This window comes from Salvelinus sp. IW2-2015, linkage group LG15 (genome assembly GCF_002910315.2).
Source record: "Salvelinus sp. IW2-2015 linkage group LG15, ASM291031v2, whole genome shotgun sequence".
Classification (NCBI taxonomy): Eukaryota; Metazoa; Chordata; class Actinopteri; order Salmoniformes; family Salmonidae; genus Salvelinus; species Salvelinus sp. IW2-2015.
The window spans coordinates 4,606,211-4,621,198 of NC_036855.1; the positions used below are offsets into that span (position 1 = coordinate 4,606,211).

General features: G+C 43.9%; 1 protein-coding gene across 3 annotated transcripts in view; it reads left to right on the top strand.

Annotated features, from left to right (window-relative positions):
• The first annotated feature begins 5,674 nt into the window (after window positions 1–5,674).
• Window positions 5,675–14,988, top strand: part of LOC111974922 (SH2B adapter protein 3-like) — a 61,355-nt gene continuing 52,041 nt past the window's right edge. For 2 of the 3 annotated variants that reach the window (XM_070446897.1, XM_024002999.2), the window contains exon 1: window positions 5,675–5,764. The gene's annotated coding sequence lies outside the window, so the exon portion shown is untranslated. Of the gene's footprint in view, window positions 5,765–5,826; window positions 5,912–14,988 lie in introns of those variants that run through there. The other variant, XM_024003000.2, reaches the window with a different exon arrangement.

Here is a 14,988-nt window from a genome sequence, read left to right on the forward strand (position 1 = left end):
ACGTGAAGTGTAAGTTAAACGTTACAAATAGTTGAAATTCCCAGACAAAAAGACGTTTGACCGTGGTCCACAYGTTGAAATGGTTAAAAACTCGGAAACTCTCAGCACAAGTTGAAGAAGATAAAGACTAGACCTTAACATTGCCAGTCTGCAGCTGGGCATGTGTAAAGTGAGTTTGGCTATCTACCCGAGGAATCCCATCTCAGACAAACATCTGAGTATCTGCTCTGAAAACACTCCACTACAAGACCAAGACAACTAAGAAGGACATTKTGACTATGTATGTAGATCTTCATGTGCTCCTCCATTGTATCAATCCAGAAGGAAAGTATTCTGCTCACTACTCCCTGGGACACAGCAAATCGTTCAGCAAGATCACCCTGGAGTAGATTCAGCTTCAGCTTCATCAAGGTTATCAGTATTTCATCAGTGATATGCATTTTGAAGATAGCCATGTAGAATTTCTGCAGAAAAGCTACATGGTCAAAGAAGTAAGAGGAAGGCCAGTATACAACATTGAGCTAGTGTCATTCTTCAGGATGATGTGGGTCAATGGCTCTGCACCACCAAATTGGGTTTGTTTGTGGCAGATGGGCTTGTTGACTGGTTCACTTGACACATAGCTGTGATCAGACAGTGCTGGAATCTCCCATTGAGTATCAGCATCTTTATGCTGYGGTGGCATTAGCACACTCAGATCAGACCCTGGCCGGGGACTTTAATGCAGGCAAACTTAAATCCGTTTGACCTCATTTCTACCAACATGTTACATGTGCACCCAAAGTATAAAAAACTCAAKACCATCTTTACTCCACACACAGAGATGCATACAATACTCTCCCCCGCCCTCCATTTGGCAAATCTGACCATAATTCTATCCTCCTGATTCCTGCTTACAGACAAAAATTTAAGCGGGAAGTACCAGTGACTCGCTCAATACGGAAGTGGTCAGATGACGCGGATGCTACGCTACAGGACTGTTTTGCCAGCACAGACTGGAATATGTTCCCGGGATTCATCCAATGGCATTGAGGAGTATGCCACCTCAGTCATCGGCTTCATATATAAGTGCATCGACGATGTCGTCCCCACAGTGACCGTACGTACATATCCCAACCAGAAGCCATTGATTACATGCAACATCCGCATCGAGCTAAAGGCTAGAGCTTCCGCTTTCAAGGAGCGGGACACTAATCCGGACGCTTATAAGAAATCCCGCTATGCCCTCAGACAAAACATMAAACAAGCAAAGCGTCAATACAGAATTAAGATTGAATCCTACTACACCGGCTCTGACACTCGTCGGATGTGGCAGGGCTTGAAAACTATTATGGACTACAAAGGGAAACCCAGACGCGAGCTGCCCAGTGACGCGAGCCTMCCAGACGAGCTAAATGCCTTTTATACTCGCTTYGAGGCAAGCAACACTGAAGCATGCATGAGAGCACGAGCTGTTCTGGATGACTGTGTGAAAACGCTCTCGGTAGCCGATGTGAGCAAGACCTTTAAACAGGTCAACATTCACAAATCCGCGGGGCTTGAGGTATTACCAGGATGTGTACTCAAAACATGCGCGGACCAACTGGCAAGTGTCTTCACTGACATTTTCAACCTCTCCCTGACCGAGTCTATAATACCTACATGTTTCAAGCAGACCACCATAGTCCCTGTGTCCAAGGAAGCGAATGTAACCTGCTTAAATGATTACCTCCCCATAGCACTCACATCGGTAGCCATGAAGTGCTTTGAAAAGCTGGTCATGGCTCACATTAACAGCATCCTCCCAGAWACCCTAGACCCACTCCAATTCGCATACCGCCCTCAACAGATTCACAGATGACGCAATCTCAATCGCACGCCACACTGCCCTTTCCCACCTGGACAATGGGAACACCTATGTGAGAATGCTGTTCATTGACTACAGCTCAGCGTTCAACACCATAGTGCCCCTGAAGCTCATCACTAAGCTAAGGACCCTGGGACTAAAACCCTCCCTCTGCAACTGGATCCTGGACTTCCTGATGGGCCCCCCCTAGGTGGTAAGGGTTGGCAACAACACATCCGCCACGCTGATCCTCAACACTGGGGCCCCTCAGGTGTGTGTACTTAATCTCCTCCTGTACTCCCTGTTCACCCACGACTGTGTGGCCAAGCACAACTCCAACACCATCATTAAGTTTGCCGACGACAACAGTGGTAGGCCTGATCACCGACAATGATGAGACAGGCTAAAGGGAGGTCAGAGACCTGGCAGTGTGGTGCCAGGACAACATCCTCTCCCTCAATGTGAGCAAGACAAAGGAGCTGATCGTGGACTTAGGAAAAGGTGGGCCGAACAGGCCCCCATTAACATTGACGGGGCTGTAGTGGAGAGGGTCGAGAGTTTCAAGTTCCTTGGTGTCCACATCACCAACGAACTATCATGGTCCAAACACACCAAGACATTCGTTAAGAGGGCACGACAACACCTTTTCCCCCTCAGGAGACTGAAAAGATTTGGCATGGGACCCCAGATCCACAAAAGGTTCTACAGCGGTACCGGTACCCCCTGTATATAGACTCGTTATTGTGTTACTTTTATACTTTAGTTTAAATGGTAAATATTTTCTTAACTCTTTTTTAACTGCACTGTTGGTTAAGGGCTTGTAAGTAAGCATTTCATGGTAAGGTCTACACTTGTATTCGGCGCATGTGACAAATAAAGTTTGATTTGATTTTGAGTATCATAGCGCAACCACTTCTCAGGAAAAGGATGCTCTTCAGTCAGCCTCTTGTCCACGAAGTGTTGGGCATCCCCTTACCGAACATAAAATGGCCGTTTTGCATGAATCCATCTTTGAAAATTTGTAAGAAGCGATACTGAGTTAGTTAGCTAACTCAGTAGTAAAATCGAATTAATTTATAGCATAGATTCTCTACGTTCCTTCTCCATCGAATAGCCTAATGGGCCAAACTTGAGCTTGCAAATGATCTAGCAAATTCGAGGTGAAATTATTACATTAATTATTTTTTATATTCTTCCATCACCTCCCGAATAAAAAATTAATACGGCCCTACTTCTGAAAAAGTTAATTGGGACAGATATGCTGAAGTGGACTCGGCCCGAGTACCATTAGCCGGAACCCAGAGTAATATGATTCTGCCGGACTCGGGAAGAGCTAAGCCCGTATGAAGCCCCCAGAGTCCGAGTCGATGCCAAGTCCCCCGAGTCTCAAACGGAATAGGCTCGAACCCACCGTGTTGACTGGGTAACTTGGCAAAATATAGCTAGTTAGCKTTCATCGCTTGTTGGTTAGCTACCTAGCCAATGTTAGCTCTCATCTGACTGGTATAATGTTACGTTAGCTAGCTAGCTAATCAAAACAAAACCACATTCATTGGCTAGTTACAGTACCTTGCCTGTTTGTTAGCTAGCTAGCTTTTAGCTGACTGGTGTTAGCTAGCTACAGAGGTTAGCTGCTGAACGTTGTACAAGCATGCTAACGTTAGCTAGGTAACATTAGCTACCTAGCTAATCAAAATATATGTTTGCATTTATTGATTAACCTCAGCTTGAATACCAACATATAGCTAGCTATATACAATAGTCTAGGTTTGTTCGCATAGACTACTTACAACTGGCAGCATGGTGCAGCTGTGCTGTTGCCAAGCAACCAACCCTGTGTTAGAACTATGAGTTTCAGCGAAAAAAGACGTTAGCATTGTCACAATTGTTACAAAAAGTAGCACGTGAGAGCGATAAATTATATATTTAATAAAAACGGTTGCACCTATACATTTAGTCAATCTGGMATTTTTTAAATCCAATGATCACTTTATGGACGCTATAGTCTCGTTTTAATCTGAAATCTAGAATTTGAGCTAGGTAGGTGCAAGAAATCGTAAAACTCAATTGCTAATGACACTGTTAAGAATTCCGGTATGTGAATCTTAGTAATGGACAGACGGCTCACGAGGAGAGGTGGGGAGCGTGTTGAGTACCTCCAATCAAGTTGCTTGCGAATTGTTTATCCAGATTGGTGTGATATTTATTGGCTTAGATATGATGATAGGGAGATTTTAATTTAACAACTGAGCTTCAACCAATATCTATGTAAACTTTGCTTGAATTCTGCTGTCTGTATTCTGTCTTTAAATGTTGTCCATCACTAGCAGCACCGTTTCACCAAGTAAATGGTTGACGAATAAAGGTGATTCAGATTTTTTAACACTAGTCTTAATTAACACTGYAGTATAAATACGAATTCAAATAACTGCGTATCATATAGCACTGAATCATTTGTAACTTTATTCTTGTACATCTCACTTGTTTTGTTTCCCCAATATATCAATACGAAATAAACTCAGCGTTTTATCAGCTCCTTTAATAATAAAAGTTATATTAAATGCATAGGCTATCGTCTACTTGATGTGCAACATCAACACGCACTCAACCGCAGCAATTTTGACAGCGGAAATGATGAGGACAAAACTTTTTTCCGCGTAGTTTCATCTGTGTGAAGCCAGCAAAGCCAACCAACAGCAGCTGGCAACAAACATGCTGCGATTTCTGCAAGATCCTTTCARAATATAAGTCCCGCGAATAAAAGGCATACAATTAAACAAAGGCCTTAGTATTGGAGTATTTTATGTTAGATTCTCATTTAACATTATATAYACACAAAATATATTTTTAAACTTTCATTCAATACCAACAATTGGTATTGCAGGTTTAGCTTGTTCTGCAGGATTTAATAAAACATTTTTTGACTTCTGTAGGAATAAATTATAAATCAAATCAAAGTTTATTGGTCACGTACACAGATTTGCAGTTGTTATCACAGGTGCAGTGAAATGCTTGTATTTCTAGCTCCAACAGTACAGTAATACCTAGCAATGCAAAACAATACTACACAAATAATGCAAAAGTGCGGAATATATATATAATGGTGTGTATAGACAGTATGGATACTATATGAATAGAAAAGTAGTTATATAGGATGAGCCATGACTAGCCATGAATATTATTGAAGTCAGATGTCTGTGCCATAAGTCGATGATAGAGGTTTTGTTTAGAAGTTATATGATACCCTACTGTCAAACCTATGCCATGCTATGAGTTTTCTGCAGGACCGCGTGCCCATGGTCCCCAACCTCCAGGGGGCYCCCATTTATTTTGTCCTAATGTTTGAGTCACTCATATAGCATATGAACATGGTCTTGGCAAAATGTCTAAAATTTCAGAAAATTGGCTTTAAAACTGCTAATTCTTTCCCAGATTATCCGGCCCTGAATTGTTCCATGGGCTTGACACAGACATCAYTGTGATTCTCTTTGAGGTTAGATATTGATTATGCAATAGTAAAATAAGTATTTTACTTAGGCTACATAACATTGTCAGTCATCATTTCCTGCAATCAAATAAAATAAAATTGTATTGGTCACATACACATATTTTGCTGATGTTATTGCGGGTGTAGCGGAATGATTGTGTTCCTAGCTCCAACAGTGCAGCAGTATCTAACAATTCATAATACTTTCCAAAATGTGTCGTTAAGTCATCGTTAAGACCTCTGACTTCATCATTCATTTGATTTCACTGCCATCATGTTCGTGCTTTTTTCTTTCCTTCAGTTCCGTACTTTTATTGTGAAGGTTTTTCTAAAACGTCACCCGGAACTGACGACCTCGATCTCGCCAATGCTGCTGGCTTCACACCAGTCAGTTTCGTTCCTGAAAACACATTCAACATGCGAGAGAAAGCAACGGGCGTTTGGGCTTGCAGGTACATTCTAAGTATATATGTATTATTATTATGTACCGAAGTTTGTTTTAGTTATTATAAATGTTTCACAACGCATATGGGTTATGCTACGTCCACGTTTTTGGTATGTCGTCGTGCTATGGGTGCACATCCAAGATAACAGAGAACGTGAGTATAGCCTATTGTCAAGAGCCTTGTGTCAAATTTGGTCTTGTTTCCGAAGTGCTCAAAACAGAGCGCCAATCGTTGGAATAAGTGTCGTTAAAAATCAGCTAGCTTGTTTGTAGTTAATTGTCCACACATAGTAGCTAATTTCGGTRAAGTTGTATCATGAACTCCAACTGTGTTTAGCTAGCCACTGTAGAAATGTGTACATTTCTGGATTAAATTTAAAGGGCCGTCCTCTCCATCCCAGACGTGACTAAATTACTGGTTTGCCACTTCTTTGTGTAGTTTCTTGCAAAACATTTSATAACTAGCAAAGTTCTTCTCAGAAAGACAACCACGTCAGACCACAAACGGGATTTAGTTAAAATGTCCAAACTTTCCGAATGGTGATGTATTACTGGTTTTACTGTCACACACCTGTGACCTGTTCAGCAAGTTAACGTTGTGTAACGTTAATAAAGTGTTATKTAGAACTAACATGCCTCTCTGACATGTTGAAATAAGAAATAATGTATATCTGAAACGTTTGCCTACTGAATTACCTTGGGCTGTGTTCAGAAACATAGTAAATCTTTCAGTATATGGAATTGATGTCGTTTTGAACACCTGGTTGGCATTAGTGAGTGCACATTGCAGATAGACATGGCAGTATAAAGCCGTTATGATTCTTACTTGTCAGACATGCATGTGTTCTAGTACATGTCTGTATGCTGTACAAGATGTTGCCTTCCTGAATGTGGGCCCCTTCTAGCTTTTTGCAACATTATGCAACTCTACTGAAGATAACCGAGCAGTAGTCAGCACAAAGTCCTTTGGTTTCTCAGAGGGTGGTTGTTTAACAATTTCTTAAAATATGTCACTTGCTGCTTGGGGGGCACACACAGGGATCAGAGACTTGGAATCCATACTGAATATCCCTTGGACCGGCTTGGACTGGCTATCAGCGTCCTTCCAAGAACTATGGGCGAGCTTCGGATGGATTTGCCCTTCACTAGAAGTAGCCTACTCTGTAGAGTCTCCGCAAACCGCTTTGTGACTGCACCACACACTGCATTTRTTTATGCAAGTGTCAGTGATGTTTACTAAGGTGAATGCTTGGTGGGGTGTTAACCCAGCCTTAGCCTGAACCCCAAAATGTTACGGTTTGGATTAGGGCAATTCCATGGTAACTGAGCGATGCTGAGACTCAGATTTGTCACTTTAAAATGTCAAACAAAAATCAATAATTGCAAAGTTAAACAAACCATACAACTCTATGCACAAGGTTTACGTTTAACCATTTCCAGTGAAATTGTTTMCAGAAACACATTTACTTGAAGAACAGTGCAGATATAAAGTTTGGTAACAGAATGATGGCACAAACAGCACAAAAAATATTTAGTAGTCCAATGCCTGACAAATTCATTCAAATTAGTTTTGCATTAGGCCAATGATTCTGACGATTCCGACAACAAATGTGTAAAAATCAGAGCGACGTTCTGTTTGAATTCCAGGCTATACCAAATAGGAGCAAATAAGCCTAGAAAGTTGAAGAGCGGTGTGCACGGTTTTAGGAGAACGTGACATCAATACGTAGGCCTATCTTTTGCAGAATGTTTAATTATGTCACCATCATTTACAGTATGTCCGTATTGGTGGATTTTGGTACCAGCTCACAAAAACCTGTTTGGGAATATTTTTGTTCTTACCTATGCTGGTTCCCAAAACTACTTGGTTTATAGGCTAATAGTTCTCTGCTATAGCCTATGTTTGAAATGTGTACACAAGCTCAATCGGCAGAATAAATGGCGTTCTGATGAGCTCTGTTGTGGGTGACTCRCATGGAAACATCAGTCGTAAACATGATTACAGGATGCAGAAGAGAGGAACAATTGGGGAAGCTGGTGCTGTTGCACAATTCCTTTGTTATAGACTTAAATCAAAACAATAATTATCTCAGCGATGCTATAGGCCTAAGAGGTGTGTCAGAGCGTGCTCGTCTGCCTGAACCCAGCTTTTATACACAAAACAAATCCTACGTTTTTCTCTTCAAAGTAGAGGTCTCTGGTGAGATTAAGTGATGAAAGGACTTCTTTAAAGTCTCTTGAAGGGCAAAATGAACTGCATCACTATGTTCACCTCTCTGTTCTAAACCTGCCACGTGTGCAGGTTTGTATGTGTTCTAGTTGCATGTTGTTAGGCTATGATGTTTCTTGCATGCTCACATGTATGCTTGTCTATTCCTGGTGCTTTTCACATCTCAAGCCCTTTGCAGACTCTGAAACTTTAAGACCGTAAGCACACATGGATCAGCTTCTGCCATGCATGAATACATGTCCTTTTAAAGAGATGTTATCACMAACTATGCTTTCCGTTCCATTAAGCGTTAACAAGAATTCCATAGATTTCACTGGTGCACGAGCTCTGACCCTCATCGGCCCTACAGTAATATAAGTGTAGATCAGTGTTTCTCAGCCTAGAGGCACTGCTGCCTAGTCTGTTGCTGACCACGGTGACCGGCCCCTCTTATTAGGGCCTAAGCTAGTTTTAATGTAAGGCTGTCCTTCTACCTCAAAGGAATGCTTATGTTGCGCCCTGGTACTTGAAGGTCATGAAACAAATAGAGAGCGAGAGAGAGAGCGGCTGAACCCCACACCCTCACAGTAAGTTTGGACCCCTCCCACAGGGGAACAGTGTGTTATGATCTGAGTTGGTGATATGCAAGCCCTCTCTCCAGCCCTGTGTGTTTGAGATGAGTGCTGCTCACTGGCAGACAGCTAGGGAGGGTTAGTATGTGGTGTCTTTAGGCCTAATTGACAGATGGCTAGGGAGGGTTGCTTTGTGGTGTCTTGAGGCCTCACTGACTGACGGCTAGACAGCAGTAAAATGACAATAGCTAGACAGGCGTGTACCGGTACAGAGTCAATGTGCATGGGGGACCTGGTTAGTTGAGGTAATATGTACATGTAGGTAGAGTTATTAAAGTGACTATGCATAGATGATAACAACAGAGAGTAGCAGTGGTTTAAGGGGGAGGCAATGCAAATAGTCTGGGTAGCCATTTGATTAGGTGTTCAGTAGTCTTATGGCTTGGGGGTAGAAGCTGTTTAGAAGCCTGTTGGACCTAGACTTGGCGCTCCAGTACTGCTTGCCATGCGGTAGCAGAGAGAACCGTCTATGACTAGGGTGGCCGGAGTCTTTGACAATTTTTAGGGCATTCCTCTGACACCGCCTGGTATAGAGGTCCTGGATGGCAGGAAGCTTGGCCCCAGTGATGTACTGGGCCATTCGCACTACCCTCTGTACTGCCTTGCGTTCGGAGGCCGAGCAGTTGCCATACCAGGCAGTGATGCAACCAGTCAGGATGATCTCGATGGTGCAGCTGTAGAACCTTTTGAGGATCTGAGGACCCATGCCAAATCGTTTCAGTCTCCTGCGGGGGAATAGGTTTTGTGTTGCCCTCTTCACGACTGTCTTGCTGTGCTTGGACTATGTTAGTTTGTTGGTGATGTGGACACCAAGGAACTTGAAGCTCTCGACCTTCTCCACTGCAGCCCCGTCGATGAGAATGGGGCGTGCTCYGTCTTCTTTTTCCTGTAGTCCACAATCATCCTCTTTGTCTTGATCACGTTGAGGGGGAGATTTGGTGTGGTGCCAGATAGGTTGTCTCGTCGTTGTCAGTGATCAGGCCTACCACTGTTGTCATCAGCAAACCTAATGATGGTGTTGGAGTCGTGCCTGGCAGTGCAGTCATGAGTGAACGGAGTACAGAAGGGGACTGAGCACGCACCCCTGAGGGGCCACTGTGTTGAGAATCAGCGTGGCGGATGTGTTGTTACCTACCCTTACCACCTGGGGTGGCCCGTCAGGAAGTCCAGGATCCAGTTGCAGACGGAGGTGTTTAGTCCCAGGGTCCTTAGCTTATTGATGAGCTTTGAGGGCACTATGGTTTTGAACCCTGTGCTATTCATTGACTACAGCTTTCTCACATAGGTGTTCCTTTTGTCCAGGTGAGAAAGGGCAGTGTGGAGTGCAATAGAGATGGCATCTTCTGTGGATCTGTTGGGGCGGTATGCAAATTGGAGTGGGTCTAGGGTTTCTGGGATATGGTGTTGATGTGAGCCATGACCAGCCTTTCAAAGCACTTCATGGCTACAGATGTGAATGCTACGTGTCGGTAGTCATTTAGGCAGGTTACCTTAGTGTTCTTGGGCACAGGCACTATGGTGATCTGCTTAAAATGTGTTGGTATTACAGACTCGGACAGGGAGTGGTTTGAAAATGTCAGTGAAGACACTTGCCAGTTGGTCAGCGCGTGCTCGGAGTACACGTCCTGGTAATCCGTCTGGCCCTGCGGCCTTGTTAATGTTGACCTGTTTAATGGTCTTACTCACATCGGCTGCAGAGAGCGTGATCACACAGTCTTCCGGGAAACAGCTCGTTCTCTCATGCATGTTTCAGTGTTATTTGCCTCGAAGCGAGCATAGAAATAGTTTAGCTCATCTGGTAGGCTCATGTCACTGGGCAGCTCTCGGCTGTGCTTCCCTTTGTAGTCTGTAATGGTTTGCAAGCCCTGCCACATYCGACAAGCGTCATAGCATGTAGTACGATTCGATCTTAGTCCTGTATTGACGCTTTGCATGTTTGATGGTTCGCCGGAGGGAATAGTGCGATTTCTTATAAGCTTCAGGGTTAGAGCCCCGCTCCTTGAAAGCGGCAGCTCTAGCCTTTAGCTCAGTGCGGATGTTGCCTGTAATCCATGGCTTCTGGTTGGGGTATGTACGTACGGTCACTGTGGGGATGACGTCATCGATGCACTTATTGATGAAGCCAATGACTGATGTGGTGTACTCCTCAATGCCATCGGAGGAATCCCGGAACATATTCCAGCCTGTGCTAGCAAAACAGTCCTGTAGCTTAGCATCTGATTCATCTGACCACCTTTTTACATTTACATTTACATTTTAGTCATTTAGCAGACGCTCTTATCCAGAGCGACTTACAGTAGAGTGCATACATTTTATTACATTTTTTACATACTGAGACAAGGATATCCCTACCGGCCAAACCCTCCCTAACCCGGACGACGCTATGCCAATTGTGCGTCGCCCCACGGACCTCCCGGTTGCGGCCGGCTGCGACAGAGCCTGGGCGTGAACCCAGAGACTCTGGTGGCGCAGCTAGCACTGCGATGCAGTGCCCTAGACCACTGCGCCACCCGGGAGATGATCTAGTCACTGGTGATTCCTGCTTTAATTTTTGCAGGAATCAGGAGGATAGAATTATGGTCAGATTTGCCAAATGGAGGGTGAGGAAGAGCTTTGTATGTGTCTCTGTGTGTGGAGTAAAGGTGGTCCAGAGCTTTTTTCCCTCTGGTTGCACATTGAACATGCTGATAGAAATTTGGTCAAACGGATTTAAGTTTCCCTGCATTAAAGTCCCCGGACACTAGGAGCGTTTTCTTGTTCGTTTTCTTGTTTGCTTATGGCGGAATACAGCTCATTTAATGCTGTCTTAGTGCCAGCTTCTGACTGTGGTGGTATGTAAACAGCTACGAAAAATACAGATGAAAACTCTCTTATCATGAGCTTATCATGAGATACTCTACCTCAGGTGAGCAATAGCTCGAGACTTCCTTAGATATCGTGCACCAGCTGTTATTTACAAAAATACATAGTCCGCTGCCCCTTGTCTTACCAGACGCCGCTGTTCTATCCTGCCGGTGCAGCGTATAACCAGCTAGSTGTATGTTGATAATGTCGTCGTTCAGCCTCGTCTCCGTGATATTACAGTTTTGAATGTTTCATTGGTAGTTTAATCTTCCGCGTAGGTCATCTATTTTTATGTACTACTGTACACATGCATGGCAGGAGAGAAGACTATGATTTGTGTGTGCGTATGTACTATGTAGGAACCCATGTGTTGAGGTGGGAGGGTCTTTGTGTGTCTATGGAAACAGTAATGAGAGACTTGTTTGTTTTTGTAAGTGGGTATTGATTGTAGKCCTATAAGTAGGTAGTGTAGCCTACATGCAGTGCTGTTGTGGTTTACTTGAGTGTTGGGGCTCTCTACTCAATTTGAATGAGCTTGGAGGTTCATGCTTTGAAAATATGAGAAACTTCAATTGATAAAAGACARAATCATTGAAAGATTTTGTGTATATGTGGTGGGTGGGTATCAAGACAAGTCAGCAGCCTACAGTAAGACAGGAAGTGGAGTGGAGAAGCGGAAGTAGGAACTCTCAAACATAGCTCAGACAGTGAGGGGGGGGTGAGAGCAGGCATGTGCACAGACAGGGCTCTACCTGCCCCGTTACCCTTCCAGTCTCCAACACAGAGCTCTACCTGCCCCTTGGTCCTTTCAGTCTCTAAAGTGCCCTTTTCAGTGGCGGTATAATTTCCCCCAAAATGATATATTTTTTAAAATACATTCTTTGGCATTGTTGTTCAACCCACTGCCCTCAAATCATCCTTAAATGATCATCTATGCTTCAGAACCAAACAGTTGTGCGTCTTGATTGTTGACCAATGACCAGTCCTCAGCATTGGTGCACAAAGGCGGGCGCGCATATCCAGATTATTGACCAGAAATAACTTCTTTCATTTCCTCCCGTTTTGCCTGCCAAAAACAGATGTTTATATGTTTATCACCCATATAAAATACAGTTTAGCAATCTACTACTGACTCATCTTAGCCAGAGCAATCTACTACTGACTCATCTTAGCCAGAGCAATCTACTACTGACTCATCTTAGCCAGAGCAATCTACTACTGACTCATTTTTAGCCAGAGCAATAGGCTACCTGGCGATTTGATTGATAATTTTTACATTTCAGTTAGGCCTAGCTTGGGTGGCTACTGGCTATAGATAAGCAGCCGGAACATCGCACCGCCTTCAATATTATGGGATGATATTTGTGAGGAAGAACTACCTGGCTTGCACTCTGCAGGCAGGCTGCCTTCCAAAGACAGAACATGCTTTTCTCCTTTACAAGTTGGCCGTGTGATTTTTCTTGCTCTGGACTCCAGAGAAATGACATGATATACAGTGCCTTCAGAAAGCATTCTGAAGTATTTTTACACATTTTCTTATGTTACAGCCTAAATTTAAAATTTATGAAATTAAGGTTTTTTTTTTTTTTTTATCACTGGCTTTACACACAATACCCCATAATGTCGAAGTGGAATTATGTCTTTAGACATTTTTTACAAATGTAATAAAAAAATGAAATGTCTTGAGTGTAAGTATTCAACCCATTTGTTATGGCAAGCCTTAATAAGTTCAGGAGTACACATTTGATTAAACAAGTCACATAAGTTGCATGGAATCACTATGTTCAATAATAATGTTTACCATGATTTTATAGATGAGTGAGGTTATTTTTTTTAAATCAATTTTTAATTCAGACTGTAACACAACAAAAAGTGAAATAAGTCAAGGGGTATGAATACTTTCTGAAGGCACTGTATCCCAAGCTGATATTGGCTGCTAACATGATTGACTTTCAGCTCTAAATGTAGGTGTAAAACACAGTTTATTTCTGTAGCCTAGATTGAATTTTGTAAATACATTACCGTTTATGACTGTAATAGCAGGCTACATTTGCACAGGGATTGTGCGCGCATGTTTGCAAGCTTTGTATCATTCCTTTTTGGGGGTCGTGGGTCAAAAAGTTTGAAAACCACTGGGATACATGATGGTGACAACAAATGGAGTTGGGTTGGATATGGTCATGGGAGGCTACAGTATTTCTGACCATCTTCTATTTTGACTGGAATTGTGTTGGTCATTGGTAATAAGTGCAGAATTTATTCCAGTTCAAAATAGTTGAGCAAAATACTTTACTCATCTGATTACTGCTTTCCCCTCTTCTTGGAAGAATTGCTCAACTAGTGGTTCCTTGGACCAGTAGCCTAACAGATGGATGGGGAACCCCTGGTTTGACGTATGCTGACTACTCTGTTTGAGTTCTGATAAGAGTTGGCTCTTGACCTGTTTCTTGGCATATGACTGTGTAGCTTACTTGGTGACTGACTGATTTAATTTGCGTGAGGAGTGGAGTAACTTGTTTGTCTGGCAGGACTGAGTCCACTCCAATGGCCTCCAACCATCCATGCCCCAGGGCTGAGTCCACTCCAATGGCCTCCAGCAACGGAATGGGTTGAGGCCATTGGAGTGGACTCAGCCCTGGGCATGGATGGTTGGAGGCATTGGAGTGGATCCAGCCCTGGGCATGGTGGTTGGAGGCCATTGGAGTGGACTCAGCCCTGGGGCATGGATGGTTGGAGGCCATTGGAGTGGACTCAGCCCTGGGGCATGGATGGCTGGAGGCCATTGGAGTGGACTCAGCCTGGGGAATGGATGGCTGGAGGCCATTGGAGTGGACTCAGCCCTGGGGCATGGATGGTTGGAGGCCATTGGAGTGGACTCAGTCCTGGGGCATGGATGGTTGGAGGCCATTGGAGTGGACTCAGCCCTGGGGCATGGATGGTTGGGAGCCATTGGAGTGGACTCAGTCCTGGGGCATGGATGGTTGGAGGCCATTGGAGTGGACTCAGCCTGGGGCATGGATGGTTGGAGGCCATTGGAGTGGACTCAGTCCTGGGGCTTGGATGGTTGGAGGCCATTGGAGTGGACTCAGTCCTGGGGCATGGATGGCTGGAGGCCATTGGAGTGGATCAGCCTGGGGCATGGATGGTTGGAGGCCATTGGAGTGGACTCAGCCCTGGGGCATGGATGGTTGGAGGCCATTGGAGTGGACCTCAGTCCTGCCAGCACAAACAAGTTACTCCACTCCTCACGCAAATTAAATCAGTCAGTCACCAAGTAAGCTACACAGTATATGCCAAGAAACAGGTCAAGAGCCAACTCTTATCAGAACTCAAAACGAGTAGTCAGCATACGTCAAACCAGGGGTCCCCATCATCTGTTAGGCTACTGGTCCAAGGAACCACTAGTTGAGCAATTCTTCCAAGAAGAGGGAAAGCAGTAATCAGATGAGTAAAGTATTTGCTCAACTATTTTGAACTGGAATAAATTCTGCACTTATTACCAATGACCAACACAATTCCAGTCAAAATGAAGATGGTCCGAAATTA